The following is a 15,417-nucleotide window of genomic DNA, read 5'->3' as shown; positions in this document are numbered from 1 at the left end:
CCGACGGTGGACAGCGGAGAATCCAGGCCTAGGTAACTCACCTGTGCAGAGTTAAAATTGGGCCCATTCTCTCCACATCTACCCTGTCTATTCCTAATTTTGACAGCTTCTAGCGGGTCTCCTCATTCTTCCGAAGAAAAAAATTCAACATGTTTAATCTTCCCGATTAACACATAATCCAGTGATTTGAAAATAATAATGCGTCTAGGCAATTGTGACTAATCCTTGGTTCAGTCCCACTCCTGGCGCTCGAGCACCTTATCCAAGGTGGCACTTCAGTGGAGGTGTCCTCTTTCGATTGAGACTTTTAAAAAATAGTCTACGTTCCCAGGATGTAAAAGACCCCATGGCGACATTTCACAGAAGATCAGGAGTTTTACAGTGTGCTGGACAATACTTTCCCTTCAACCAACATCATTAAAAACAGATGATCTGGACATGATGTCATTGCTGTTTGTGGGAGCTTGCTATGCACAAATGTGGCTGCTGCGTTTCCGCCATTACAACAGTGACTGCATTATAAAAGTATTCAATTTGCCATGAAAGATGCTACATAAATGCGAGGCTTTCAATTTGACTCCCTGGAATTGTCGCTGGCATTGAGTGCGAACGTGAGGGTTTGAAGCCTGAAGAGAGCTTGAGTAGGTCAGGCCTGTACTCATTGGAGTTTAGAAGAATGAGTGGTGACCTTACTGAGACATATCGGATTCTCAGGGGGCTTGACAGAATAGATGCTGAGAGGTCGGTTCCCCATGTAGGAGAGTCTAAGACCAGAAGGCATAATCTCAGAGTAAGCGATCGTCCATTTAAGACAGAGATGAGGAGGAATTTCTTCTCTCAGAGGGTAATGAATTTATGTAATTCTTTACCAGAGCGTGTAGAGGCTGGGTCATTAAGTGTGTCCAAGACTGAGGTCGGCAGATTTTTAATCAGTAAGGGAATCGAGGGTTATGCAGCTATGGCGGGAGCAGTTGTGTCGAGGATTATCATATCAGTCATGATCTCATTGAATGGTGGAGTAGACTCGGTGGGCTGAATGGCCTACTCCTGCTCCTATGTCTTATGGTCTATGGTCTCAGTCTCAATCCAGAAAGACTCAAGTACATCACCAATTTGCCAGCACAGTTTTGAGGGAATGACGCACTGTCAAAGGTGCTGTTTTTCAGCTGCAACTTTAAGACAGTATTTGAAGGAAAGCAGGAACTTTCTCCTGGAGTCCTGGCCAACCTTTAACCTTCCACCTACAGTACTGATCTGGCCATCAACCTGGTCTTCGATCTCATCGCTGCAAAGGGGAGCTTGTTGGATACAAATTGAATGCCATCTTCCCACCTTACAAAGGTGTTCCAAGATGTTAAAAACAGGGCTTAATTTGCTGTGAGGCAGTTTGGAAATTCCTTAGGTGATGAAAGGCATCGTGAATTCATATTTCAGACATGTTACAGCATTAAACATTTTGTTGTTGAACTCACTCATCCCCTCACTTCATAATATCAGGTTGTTGTAGAGAAATTGGATATGTGAGCACTAGATAGATAGCGATCTCTCTAACTGTGGAAATGACGCAGAAAACAATAGCTGGGTTGGAAAAAAACACGCTAATCAGAGAGACTGGTCAGCAAGAACTTGGCGTTGGAAGGATTGAAACAAGCGTTATTTAACTGAGTGTTACTGTGTCTGGACAAACAGAGATACAGTGAAGTGATGAGATGGTCATTAATCTTCCTCATTGGCAGTCCCTCAGGATTCAGGATGACTTGCCTCCTCTCCAGTTTGGTAGGTTCTGAAAGACTGGTAAGTCCAATGCACCACCTGCAGGTTCTGCCTCAAGCCCGACACAACATTCGAGTAACAGGCACACTGCTTGGAGCTTCGGCACAGCAAGCAGTCCCCAGGACAGCAGAGGAAATGCTTCAAGGGCATACTCAAAGCCTCCTTGAAAATGTGCAATATCCCCACCGATACCGGGGAATCTCTGGCCCAAGACCACCCGAAATGGAAGAAAAGCATCTGGGAAGGAGCTGAACACCTCGGGCTGGGGGGGGTCTCCATTTCAGGGACTATGTCCCCACGCCATCGTAAAACCTGTGGCCTTTCACGGCAGAAAAACTGGCGTGAAAAGGCCACCTATTCACAGCCCTGGAGGGGGCTAGCAGGGACCCGTCGTGAATCTAGCAGCTTTAGCTGCAGATACGGGGCCCCGAAACTTCCAGGTCAGAGGCAATGCATGCGCATGGTGGCGACCTCCAGTGGCTGCGTCGTGCTCCATGGCGGACTCAGACCGCGGAGCTGGACCTCCCAAATAGTGCCCCCGATCGGCCGCGCACCCGACCCTGACCACCCGCACAAAAATAGCCCGGTCCCGTATGAGGCCCACCCCGCCCTCCAATCGGCCCACCCCGGACCATGGCGGCCACGGACTGAATCCGCAGTTGCCACGCTAGTATCCTGAAACGAAATGAAAAAATGAAAATCGCTTATTGTCACGAGTAGGCTTCAATGAAGTTACTGTGAAAAGCCCCTAGTCACCACATTCCGGCGCCTGTCTGGGAGGCTGGTACGGGAATCGAACCGTGCTGCTGGCCTGCTTGGTCTGCTTTAAAAGCCAGCGATTTAGCCCAGTGAGCTAAACCAGCCCCTTTTAGACCATGTTAGATCCACGCCGCCGGGACTTTGGCCGGTCGGGGGCAGAGAATGGCGGGGCGGACCTCCAGCAATGGCCCCAGGTAGGGGATAGGCGGCCAGTACGCCGCTTTCCGGGGCCCGGGGAACCGCCGCCGGTCCCGATTCCATGTGCAAAAGTGGATTCTCCGCCCTTGCGCCGGACACGATTCCGACGGCAGGGTGCGGTGAATCCAGCCCCTCGAGTTTCAGCGCCGGGAGCAAGCTGAAGCTAAACATCACCAGTGAGAGGAGTGTGGGGTATCCCGGGCACCCCGGGCACCCCACCCACCCGCCACTCCAACCACCATCTGCCTCACCTGGGACAGAGACTGCAGGTCACGCATTGGGCTCCGCAGTCACCTGAAAACTCATTTTTAGTGTGGAGGCAAGTCGTCCTTGACTCTGAGGGACTGACGAAGAAGAAGATGCAGGGCAGATAGGGCAGATTGAAGGGCCGGGCAGAAGAGGTGTTTGGATATTTGTACGTACCCTCCAACATCCCGCCTCTGAGTGCTCCTAAGTCTCATTAACCACAAAGAGTCAAGCAAGCACACAGATGCATCATCACCCATGCAGGCCATGAACAAGCACACCACTGATACTTTCACATTTAATTTTCATTTCTCAGCTGAAAAAGTGTAACAAGCAGAACTTACTTGGAATGATGCTTTATTATATAACACATGGAAGGATAACATACTGAATTAGACTGGGTTTCTCTGGAACTACCCAATCTGCGACTGTCCTTGCGTACGCCCTGCAACCTTCTGCTGGTAACCGGTTGTCATCTCTGCCGCCACCTGCTGGTGGGAGGTCTCGTTGCTGAGTGCGTGCAATATTATTCACAGGCGCATCACCACAGGCGTCGCTGGCTGGGCCAGCATTTATTGCCAATTCCTGAGGGCATTTAAGAGTCAACCACATTGCTGTGGGTCTGGAGTCACTTGTAGGACAGACCAGGTAAGGATGACAGATTTCCTTCCCTAAAGGACATTAGTGAACTAGATGCATTTTTTACAACAGTCAGCAATGGCTTCACGGCCATCTTTAGACTTTTAATTCCAGATTTTTAAAATTGAATTCAAATTTCTCCACCTGCTATGGCAGGATTCGAACCTGGGTCCCCAGGACTGGGTCACTAGACCAGCGACAATACCACTACAATACCACTATGCCACTACCTGGCCATTATGAATGCAACCGTGTGGCCTTTCTCTTCTTTACTGATCACATAAATTCGCATTAGATTCTGATTCCATTGGATGACAACAATTCTTTGGTATTTCACCAAAGTGGCCTTTCTTCATGTGAGGGTCCAGGCAGTGCCAATTGATCATGAATGATCATGAGGGGCGTTAGAGGTGAGGCCAGTGTAGCCACCTGGGTTGGCCACTTCCTCACACAAAATGGAAGAATGCAAAGGTTACAGGGAAAAATGGACATTGGCAAAGAGACAAGCAGTTGGCAGATTCCCCTGTATTCTAGCTGCTAAAGAAACCAGACAGCATTGTAACTAACGAGCTGCGCATATTAAGTGAGCGATTCACGGTAATTCCTAGGCACAATGGACACAACAGTTAACTGCAATCGCTACATTCTATAGAAGGTCAGACATCCCGGCGCCAGTGGAGTCTGAGACAAAGGGCACCAATAAGGTGGAAGGAACCGCCCAGTGATAGGAGGAACAGCCCCGTTATTGGGGAAATTCAAATCAATCGATTGGGAAGAGACCCAATCGATTGCAAGTTTATAGAGGGTCCGCCCAGAAGGACGTGAAGCCCCTGGGACCTATAAAAGTCAAGTCCCAGGACTGATTCTTTCTTCTTGACCAGCCGGCCCTCCCAGCAGAACACCTTTGCAGTAGAAGACCTTGAGAAGGAGCGGCCTGGTCAGCAGCCACCATCAAGTAAGTGTCATACAATGCACGCTACGAGAGTAGACACTCCTGACCCCTTTAGTCCAGATCAACTGGAAGCCTGCAGATCCAGGACAAAGCAAGAGGCCATTGTTCCCTGATCCGGCAGTTCCCTTATTCCAGATAAGTATTGGCCTGTTAGTGGTAGGAATAGCCTAGTCTTTTAGTATTATATGCATGAGTAGTAAATAACTGTGTAATAGTAAACGTGTCTTGTTTCAACTTACTAACTGGTGTATTGAGTCATTGGTCTGAACTTGAACTTGAATCTTGTGGCGGTATCATAACGATACCTGGCGACTCTAGAGCTAAGGAATAAAACAGAGCCAAATTGAGTGTAAAGCACACTCACCCAGAATGAGCAACAGCAGTTAATTAGTAAGAGGAATCATGATTACGTTCTTCCTCTCCTCCCAGACAATCCAACAGCAAAGGGATCAATTGTGATACCAAAGTTGCTCCTTTGAGATCTGCTTCTCAGTCAGTACAGGTTTGAGATGGTTGCTGGGGTGTGAAGGCCTCCTGGTCTGGCTGTGTACAGCATCACGATGTGCAGTTAACCATTTGGTCATTACGGAAGCTTTGTTTTTCTCAATGGCTCTAATCAAATGATGCATTTTTTTTCAAGCTGTGTTTAAGATGCAGTTGTCCAATGTGACTGGATGTATTCCTGCAGGTCTCATCGGCTGACCATTTTTACCCCCATGATCAATATTTTTATTCCTAGTCAGCAATAAAACATGCAAAGAATCGTTTTTGGAAACATAAATAAATATTCTCCTGGGTTGTTTGCAGCAGTGAACTGGAGATTAGTCCTTAATTCCTGGATGGTCTTCGGGGTCAGCCCAGAGGTGGGAAACAGGAGTAACAGGGCATCTCTTACCCGACACTTGGCTCTCCCCAGACTGGATATAGTGGTGAGAATTTCAGTCCCTAATATGCAAAAGCTTCATGCATAATACCATGATCTTCAGGGGTTACACATTGCAAATATACTTGGTAAAGTTATGTGTGCGGAAACTAAAGATTGTTAATCCAAATTTCCAACTAAGGTAAAGGAAATTGGTCAGAGACATTAGATTGTATGGGACAAGGAAAGACCATTCAGGCCATCAAACCAATTATTTCTACAGTAAGTACTGCTACATCAGCTTGCTTTAGCTGGTAGCACTCGATTTTGAGTCAAATGTTAAGGGGTTGAGGTACAAGGTAGTCTTTAATCTTTAACCTAGATTATGCATTTGAGTATCAAAGGATCATGTGTCCTATCATAGATTCTATCATAGGACCTAACACCCTCTTCAGAAGGACATTATAGGCTGAACTTTGCATGACCACACTCACGGTATGAAGCCATGACCACGATCGTAGCCATGGCCACGCTGATAGTATGAAGCCATGACCACGATCGTAGCCATGGCCACACTGACAGTATGAAGCCATGACCACGATCGTAGCCATGGCCACGCTCACGGTATGAAGCCATGACCACGATCGTAGCCATGGCCACGCTCACGGTATGAAGCCATGACCACGATCGTAGCCATGGCCACGCTGATAGTATGAAGCCATGACCATGAACGTAGCCATGGCCACGCTGATAGTATGAAGCCATGACCACGATCGTAGCCATGGCCACGCTGATAGTACGAAGCCAAGACCACGATCGTAGCCATGACCACGCTCACAGTATGAAGCCATGACCATGAACGTAGCCATGGCCACGCTGATAGTATGAAGCCATGACCACGATCGTAGCCATGGCCACACTGACAGTATGAAGCCACGACCATGATAGTAGCCATGACCACGCTCACAGTATGAAGCCTTGTTGGTCAAGGACCTGGGTTGTGAGGTCAGATGTGAGATCTGCTTATTGGATTCATTAGATCAGCCATGATTTAATTGAACGGTGGAACAGGTTTGAAGGGCTGAAAGGCTGCTCCTGCTTCACGTTGTACTCCAAATTTGACGCCCATGATTTTGGCCTGCACTACAACGTTGCACAGGACTTATTAAACATGAAAATGTGTGGGGGCGATTCTCCGCACTCACGACGGTGCGGAGAATAGCGGGGGTCGTAAATTTTTACGGCCACGCTGGTCTGACGCCCTCCCGCTATTCTCCCCCCCCCCCATGCCCGCCTCCCAACACGAATCGCTGCCCGCCGTTTTTTTACGGCGAGCAGCGATTCTCAGCTGGCCGATGGGCCGAATTCCAAGCCCTTTACGACCGTTTTTAGGAACGTCAAACACACCTGGTCTGACCGTTCGTAAAAACGGCCGTAAAGTCGCGATCTGGGGAACCATGGCACCGATTGGCACGGCAGTACCACGGCCGTGCCAAGGGTGCCATGGGCCCGCGATCGGTGGGCACCGATCGCAGGCAGCGGGTACTTACCCCGCGCACTCTTTATCCTTCCGCCGCCCCGCTGTATCCATTCGCGGGGCGGCTGAGGGGCATACCGGCCCGCGCATGCGCGGGTTTCACGCAAATGCGTGATGACGTCATCCGCGCATGCGCGGGTTGGAGTCTTCCAATCCGCGCATGCGCGGCTGACGTCATGTAACGCGTCAGCCGTTGCAAACTCTGGCAAGCGGGCTTAACGAAATTCGTTAAGCCCGCGATGCCGGAGTTCACGGCCGCGGGATGCTAGCCCCGACCGGGGACCAGAATCGGTTCCCGGTCGGGGGGGGGGGCGGAGGCTGGCGTCAAACCCGCCCGTTTTTGACGCCAGCCTCATGATTTCTCCCGGGTTCGGAGAATCACGCCCGTGATAACTAGCTCAGATCAAAATGTCTTGATGTGGGTAAAGGCCTCCTTGATCAGAATCCATCTTGCCTATCTCAATTCACTTTGGACAAGCCAACTAATGACCAAATATGGAATTGAACTTGCGATCCTGGAGCTGTGAGGCAGCAGTTCTACCCACTGTGCTGCAGTGCCGCTTATTGTCTGCACTCTTCCACCAGGGAAAGTGGGAGTGCGTCCCATCGCCGTAGGTCCCTCTACACCTCCTCCACCAGGTTGGACAGGTTCTACTTATGGAGCCGTGCCCAGCCGTGAGCTATCTGGGTCCCCAGGTAACTGAACTTGTTTTTGGCGACTTTGAAAGGCAGCATCCCCAGGTCTGCCCCCCACCCTCGGGCGTTCACCAGGAAGCTTTCCCTCTTGCTCAGGTTTAATTTGTATCTCAAGAAGGCTGCAAACTGCCTCAGGAGTTCCATTATCTTGCCCATTTTCCTCCCCCCCCCTCCCCCACCCCCCTCCTCCCCCACCCCCCCCTCCCCCACCCCCCTCCCCCCCCCTCCCCCACCCTCCCTCCCCCCCTCCCCCAGGGAGGGAATGCCCTTCTTCAATGGCACCATGTTCCTGGTGCGGTGCTGAGAACACACTAAGAAAGTTCCGAATTGCTGAAAATGGCACATTTTGCAATCACTATTAAATTAAATGCTCAAGCATAGGAACAGGAGTAGGCCATTCAGCCCCTCGAGCCCGTCCAACCATTTAATAAGATCATGGCTGACCTGTGACCTAACTCTGGGCGCAATTCTCCGCTGCCCACGCCGGTTGGGAGAATAGTGGGAGGGCCTCCCGACATTTTTTGCGCCCTCCCGCTATTCTCCCCTCCCCTCGCCCGACCCACGTCACGTATCGCCGCTCGCCATTTTTTTACGGCGAGCGGCGATTCTCCGCAGCCGATGGGCCTAGCGGCCGGGCCTTTACGCCCGTTTTTTCACGGTAGCAAACACACCTGCTTGCTGCCGTCGTAAAAACGGGTGCTGGATGCCCGTTTGGGGCATCCAGAGGCCCGTTTGGGGCGGGAGCACCACCGTTGTGCTCGGGAGGGGACAGGCCCGTGATCGGTGCCCACCAATTGTCGGGCCTGTGTCCAAAAGGGACGCACTATTGCCCCTCCGCCGCCCGACAAGATCAAGCCGCACATCTTGTCGGGCGGTAGTGGAGAAATGTGGAACCGCGCATGCACGGGTCCCGTCAATGGCGTGATGACGTCACCCGCGCATGCGCGTGTTGGAGCCGCATGCGCATCTTGGCACGTGGTATTAACGGCGGTCGTTAAGGCTGCGACGCCGTGATTCCCGGGGTCCCGCTCCTAGCCCCGATGGGGGGGGAGAATTGGGTCCCGGGAACGGGCGTGAAAGCTGTCGTGAAACACGGCCAGTTTCACGGCAGCCTTTACAACGCTCCGCATTTGCGGAGAATCTCGCCCATCATGCCTGCATTTAAGCACATCACTTTTGTAAAAAATGACTACAGTTGCAGACAGAAACCGATGTCTCTCAGCCGAACACATCTGGATATTCAAATTGGACAAAGTGCCAGAAAAATTATGTCTTGTACGCAGCGAAAGGAGGTCACATTCACAGCCGGCCGAATAGTCTCCTTCTGTGCTCAGACATTTTTTTTCCAAATCTTCTCTGGGCCACGGGAGGGGTGCCAGAGGACTGGAGAACAACTAATGTGGTGCCATTATTCAAGAAAGGAAGTAGGGACGAATCAGGAAATTACAGGCCAGCGAGTCTAACATCAGTGGTAGGGAAACTGTTGGTAAAAAACTCTGAGGGACAGAATTTAGCTCCACTTGGACAGGCAAGGATTAATCAACGGTAGTCAGCATGGGTTTGTCAAGGGGAGATATGTTTTACAAATTTGACAGATTTTTTTGAGGAGGTGACTGGTAGATGAGGGTAGTGCGGTCGATGTAGTCTACATGGACTTCAGAAAGGCTTTTGACAAGGTCCGACATGAGAGGCTGATAAGAAGCTATGAGCCCATGGTTTCCAAGGCAATTTGGCAAACCGGATCCAAAACTGGCTTGGTGGTAGGAGGCAGAGGGTGATGGTTGAAGGTTGTTTTGTGACTGGAAGCCTGTGTATAGTGGTGTTCCTCAGGGATCGTTGCTGGGTCCCTTGTTTGTTTGTAGTATGTATTAATGATCTGGATATGAATGTAGGAATATATGATAAGTAAGTTCGCAGATGACACAGAAATTGGTGGTATTGTAAATAGTGAGGAGCAAGGCCTTAGATTACAGGAAGATATAGACGGGCTGGTTAGATGGGCAGAAGAGTGGAATTTAACCATGAAAAGTGGAGGACGAACAAGGCAAGGGAATGTACAATGAATGGTTGGACCCTAGGAAGTGCAGAGGATCAAAGGGACCTTGGTGTACATGTCCACAGATCTCTGAAGACAGCAGAACAAGTAGGTAAGGTGGTTAAGAAGGCTTGTGGGATTCTTGCCTTTAGTAATGAGGCATTGAATATAAAAGGCTATGGGCCAAGTGGTGGAAAATGGGATGAGAATAGTTAGGTGATTGATGGCCGGTGGGGTTGCGATGGGCCAAAGGGCCTCTTTCCATGCGGTAAAAACTTTGTGAATCTATGAAATGAAATGAAAAATGAAAATCACTTATTGTCACGAGTAGGCTTCAATGAAGTTACTGTGAAAAGTCGACACATTCCGGCGCCTGTCCGGGGAGGCTGGTACTGTTCAATGACATGCAGACACACATAAGCAATTTCCTATCAAAGAAGAACTTGAGCCTCAAATAGATCAGCCTGAAGACAACTTTGGATCTTTATATCTTGAAATAGTTCCATTCAGGCTGTTTTGGATATCTGTAAATCCCTAATTGTCACTGTTGACTTTACTGCCATCACCATATTTCACTTGAAACTCTGAGTCATCTCACCCCCCACTTGGTAAACACCCCCATGTTCCCGCATTAGGAATTATAATCTTTTATGAGGCGGTTGCATGCCATTTAGTAATTTCTTCCTTACGGTTGGAGTATTTTTGTCTTCTCCCTTCCTTTCGCAATCTTGCTGAAATGCCTGCTTATCCTTCAGTTTGTAACACCCAACACACTTGACTTGCTTTTTCTCATTGTGGATCCAGTCTGATCAGTTCTTTCATGGTGAACACAGCCTGCAGACAAGACAGGCCAAAGGCATTTGTTCAGTCCAGATTTCCTGATATCGTTAAAGGTCAGGACAACTGAAACGTAATATTGAAAGCCAATCAAATGGCCTCTTGTCCTAAATTCTTCCCGTGGGTCATTATCTCACTAATAACCTGTGCAGGTGCCAGAGAGAAAATCTGGAGACCGGATCAATGAACTGCACGGCGGTTAGCACAGTTGCTTCACAGCTCCAGGGTGTCAGGTTCGATTCCCGGCTTGGGTCACTGTCTGTGCGGAGTCTGTGTGGAGTCTGCCCATTCGCCCCATGTCGGCGTGGGTTTCGTCTGGGCACTCCAGTTTCCTGGCTCCTCTCATTAGCTGCATCATCTTACTAAGCTGAACACAATGTCACTGATCATCTACTCGCTTGGGAACCCTCTTAATATTAACCAGTCACATTAGACCAACTTCATAAAACAATATCCCTGGCTCAAATGAATAACGATCTAACCTTTATGATGCTTTAATTACACCTCTGTCTCCAAAAATCCCACCTGCCTCTCAAATCAGGATGTTTAAAAACATGACTGCGGCAGTCACACACACTAATCCAGACTTTTAACCCTTACTGCAACAACTACATATAATACAGTAAGAAGTCTTACAACACCAAGTCACTAGCTTTTGGAGCACTGCATCACCTGAGGAAGGAACAGTGCTCCGAAAGATAGTGATTCAAAACAAACCTGTTGGACTTTAGCCTGGTGTTGTAAGATTTCTTACTGTGCTCACTCCAGTCCAATGCCGGCATTTCCACATCATACATATAATACAATATATATGAAATTCCCACATCCATCACATTACAGCCTTAGTGTTGGGTGGAGTTACTGGGATGGGGTTGAGGTGTTGACCTTGGGTAGGGTGCTCTTTCCAAGAGCCGGTGCAGACTCGATGGGCTGAATGGCCTCCTTCTGCATTGTAAAATCTATGAAGTATAAAGTACTGTAAATGGATATGTCAGAAATTGTATGGGATCACTAAAGTTGAAATTGAAAGGGATTCAGTGGGTTCAGAGATTAGGCAGACTGACATTGCACCCAATATCTGTTCCAATGCAAAGTGGAAAATCTAACTTGATGTGAAGCACTCATCCAGTAATGTGATAGACTTCCATAATGTGCATAAGTACATATTGATCAGCTTAAACCAAGCAAAGTATTTCACCTCAAATCCCCAGAAGACACAATTCTACACAGGTGGCACAGCTACACCTACTGTGAGCACTGCTGCCTCTCTGCGCAAGGGACTCGGGTTCAATTCTGACCTTGGGTGACTGCGGTTTCCTCCCACAGTCCAAAGATGTGTGGGTTAGGTGGATTGGCCATGCTAATTTGGCCCTTGGGGTTATGGGGATAGGGTGGGGTGGACGAGAGAGTGGACATGGAATGAGAGCTATTTTGAAAAGTTGGTGCAGGCTCGATGGGCTGAATGGCCTCCTTCTGCACGATAGGGATTCTACACTGATTTGACACTAACCTTCAATGTGCATTTCCCTCAATTGAAAAGTAAAAAGTCTTTGACATTTTTGTTTGGGGTATTGCACCGGTCCTTGTATTTCACTTGCTTGTTAATCCACGTTCTGTAAGTTCATTCCTCCCTTGTGAAAATGTGGAGTTGATGACAGTGGTTCAAAATATCAACAACATCAATATCTCCGCTGAGGCTTTGGAAACTTTCGAAAGGGCAGTTTATTTATCTTAAACTGTAACCCAAGTTTGGAGCCAAGGAAAGCTGGGCCTAGGATCCTGTTTAAACAGATAGCAACTGGAAAAGTAGCAACAGGTGGGGGGGGGGGGGGGGGGGGGGGGTGGGGGGGGTGGGGGGGGTGGGGGGGGTGCAGGGCAGTGGCTGCAAGGGAAAACAGTTAACAGTGTTACGAGAACCATTGAAGCAGGGAATTCGCCATTATTGGATAATATAGTTAGCAAAACTATTGCGTGACGCAGTGTTTAGCACTGGTGCCTCACAGCTCCTGGGACCCAGGTTCAATACCGGCCTCGGGTGATTGTCTGTGCGGAGTTTGCACGTTCTCCCCGTGTCTGCGTGGGTTTCCTCCAGATGCTCCGGTTTCCTCCCGCAAGCCCCGAAAGACATTTTGTCAGGTGAATTGGACATTCTGAATTCTCCCTCAGTTTACCTGAACAGGTGCCGGAGTGTGGCGACCAGGGGATTCACACAGTAACTTCATTGCAGTGTAAATGTAAGCCTACATGTGCCAATAAAGGTTATTAGAAAGATTATTATTATGTGCAGGATAAGGGCAGCACGGTGGCCTAGTGGTTAGCACAACCGCCTCACGGCGCTGAGGTCCCAGGTTCGATCCCGGCTCTGGATCACTGTCCGTGTGGAGTTTGCACATTCTCCCCGTGTCTGCGTGGGTTTCGCCCTCACAACCCAAAAATGTGCAGAGTGGGTTGATTGGCCATGCTAAATTGCCCTTTAATTGGAAAAAATAATTGGGTAATCTAAATTTTTTTTTAAAAATAATAATTATGTGCAGGATAGGTGGATTGGCCATGCTAAATTGACCCTTGCTGTGCAAAGATGTGCAGGTTAGATGGGTTACAGGGATAGGATGGGGGAGTGGATCTAGGTAGGGTGCTCTTTCAGAGGATTGGTGCAGATTCGATGGGCCAAATGGTGATTAATAGAAAAAGAGAGAAATCAAATTTATGAAATATTAGAATAGCAGAGCAGGTCACTCAGTAGCTGGAAATTTATAAATTGTCTAATATTCTGGATGTGAGCTTGTATCAAAGAAAAAGTTGCATTGGTGTCAAGGGGCTGTTTAGCACACTGGGCTAAATCACTGGCTTTGAAAGCAGACCAAGACAGGCCAGCAGCACGGTTTGATTCCCATAACAGCCTCCCCGGACAGGTGCCGGAATGTGGCGACTAGGGGCTTTTCACAGTAACTTCATTGAAGCCTACTCGTGACAATAAGCGATTTTCATTTTCATGTCCCTCTGATGTGTCTCAATCTACTTTAAAGCAAGAAATTAACAGAAAGTGTGGTGACTCTTATCGGGTTATGAAACTTGCCAACTGTTTAATGCACAAAATGATCTCCCAAAAATAGCAATGCAAGAATGACTAGGTAGCCTGGGGCTTCCTTGGTGGTGTTTGAGTGACAAACATTTACAAGACACGAGGAACAATCTGAGCTTCTCTTCAAGAGTCACTATTTTATCGGAATTGGCAATTTAATGTATCATATGAAAGATGGCAGCGCTGAGAGTGTGGTCTTTGGTCTCCTGGTTATTTGCCAGCCACGTTGCGCTGTGGCGCTCCGCTTTTCGGGCACAGCGCGTGCGGTGGATCACGCCCTTTATATTTAAGAGGAACATCTCAAATTTAATAAAGGAACGTGCTTATACAAATGTTTCATGACGGATGCTGTGTATGAACTTTGAAAGGTGAAAGGAGCAATCCAGAGTAAAATGGGTTACTGGAAACTTAAATAAATATGTATCATTCTTTAATAGATTCTTGAGAATAGATGACATAATTAAATGACTGCATTAGCTCACAGGTCTCCACTCACTGGCAGATCACAGAATCCCTTCAGTGCAGAAGGAGGCCATTCAGCCCATCTAGTCTGCACCGATCCTCTGAAAGAGCACCCTACCTAGCCCCACTCCCCCGACCTAACCTCGACCTGCACAAATCCTGGACACTAAGAGGCAATTTGTATCATGGCCAATCCACCTAACCCGCACATCTTTGGACTTCAGAATCTTGTTATTCTATAACCAGGATCCTCTGGCGGAACTTTCCAGAATTTATCTGAAGTTTCACCAGCATTCTGAGAATTCCAGATGCTTTGTCTCGCGGGGAACAATGCCTGCGGATGAATATTTGTCTGCTTTGTGATGTCAGTGTGGCAGATTTATTGGAAAAGGGAATTGGCAATGAGTGGCCGGGGGGAGGGGGAATTTTTGCTTCATATTCATCATAAAATGGTGGTAAGCGGAATGGCATGCTAGCCGAGACTGAGGGGGGAGGGGTGCAGCAGAGAGAGCATTAGGGAATGGGGTGATTGAATGGAGAAGGTATGCTTTCGTACAGGAAGGCCATGAGGCAGCAGTTTCGCAGTTGTGGTCGGGGAGAAAACAATGGGGAGTCAGGAAGGGTAATATCCTGTACCAGGAGGACATTGCAAACAGACGACTGTCATTTCCATTCTTGGAGATAAACTGCTAGGAGCGTTTCTTTGGTAGTGGTTTTAAATAGAGAACATTATTTTTCCCATCCTTAATCATCATTTCCTCATTGCTCCCTACTCCAGTTCGGATATTCCCTATCTCAAGTGTCAGAATGACCAGTGTAAAATCAAATAATCTTTCCAGCAATGTGGAACAGAGCTAACTGCTAACATTAGCTACTGATAACAGGGACCTATTTGCACTTGCAGGAAAATATAACATCTTTATTCCCATTAATGCTTTTCCTATAAGAGCAGATCTACGGGAAGCACGGTGGCACAGTGGTTAGCATTGCTGTCTCACGGCGCTGGGGGCCCGGGTTCGAATCCTGGCCCTGGGTCACTGTCTGTGTGGAGTTTGCACATTCTCCCCGTGTCTGCGTGGGTTTCGCCCCCGCAACCCAAAGATGTGCAGGGTAGGTGGATTGGCCACGCTAAATTGCCCCTTAATTGGAAAAAATAATTGGGTACTCTCAATTTATTTTTTTAAAAAGCAGATCTAAAAATTCTGAAGTCGAGTATGTGTGGGCTGAGAGGGGGGGGGGGTTACATTGTTGTGGGGGCGGTGATGTGGTGTTTCGGACACATATCTTCAATCTTTGTTATTTGAGTAAAGCCAAGTTTGCTCTAATTGGGCTTGATTTG

The sequence above is a fragment of the Scyliorhinus canicula genome, chromosome 18 (genome assembly GCF_902713615.1).
Source record: "Scyliorhinus canicula chromosome 18, sScyCan1.1, whole genome shotgun sequence".
Lineage (NCBI taxonomy): Eukaryota > Metazoa > Chordata > Chondrichthyes > Carcharhiniformes > Scyliorhinidae > Scyliorhinus > Scyliorhinus canicula.
Note: the sequence above shows the minus strand (reverse complement) of the source record.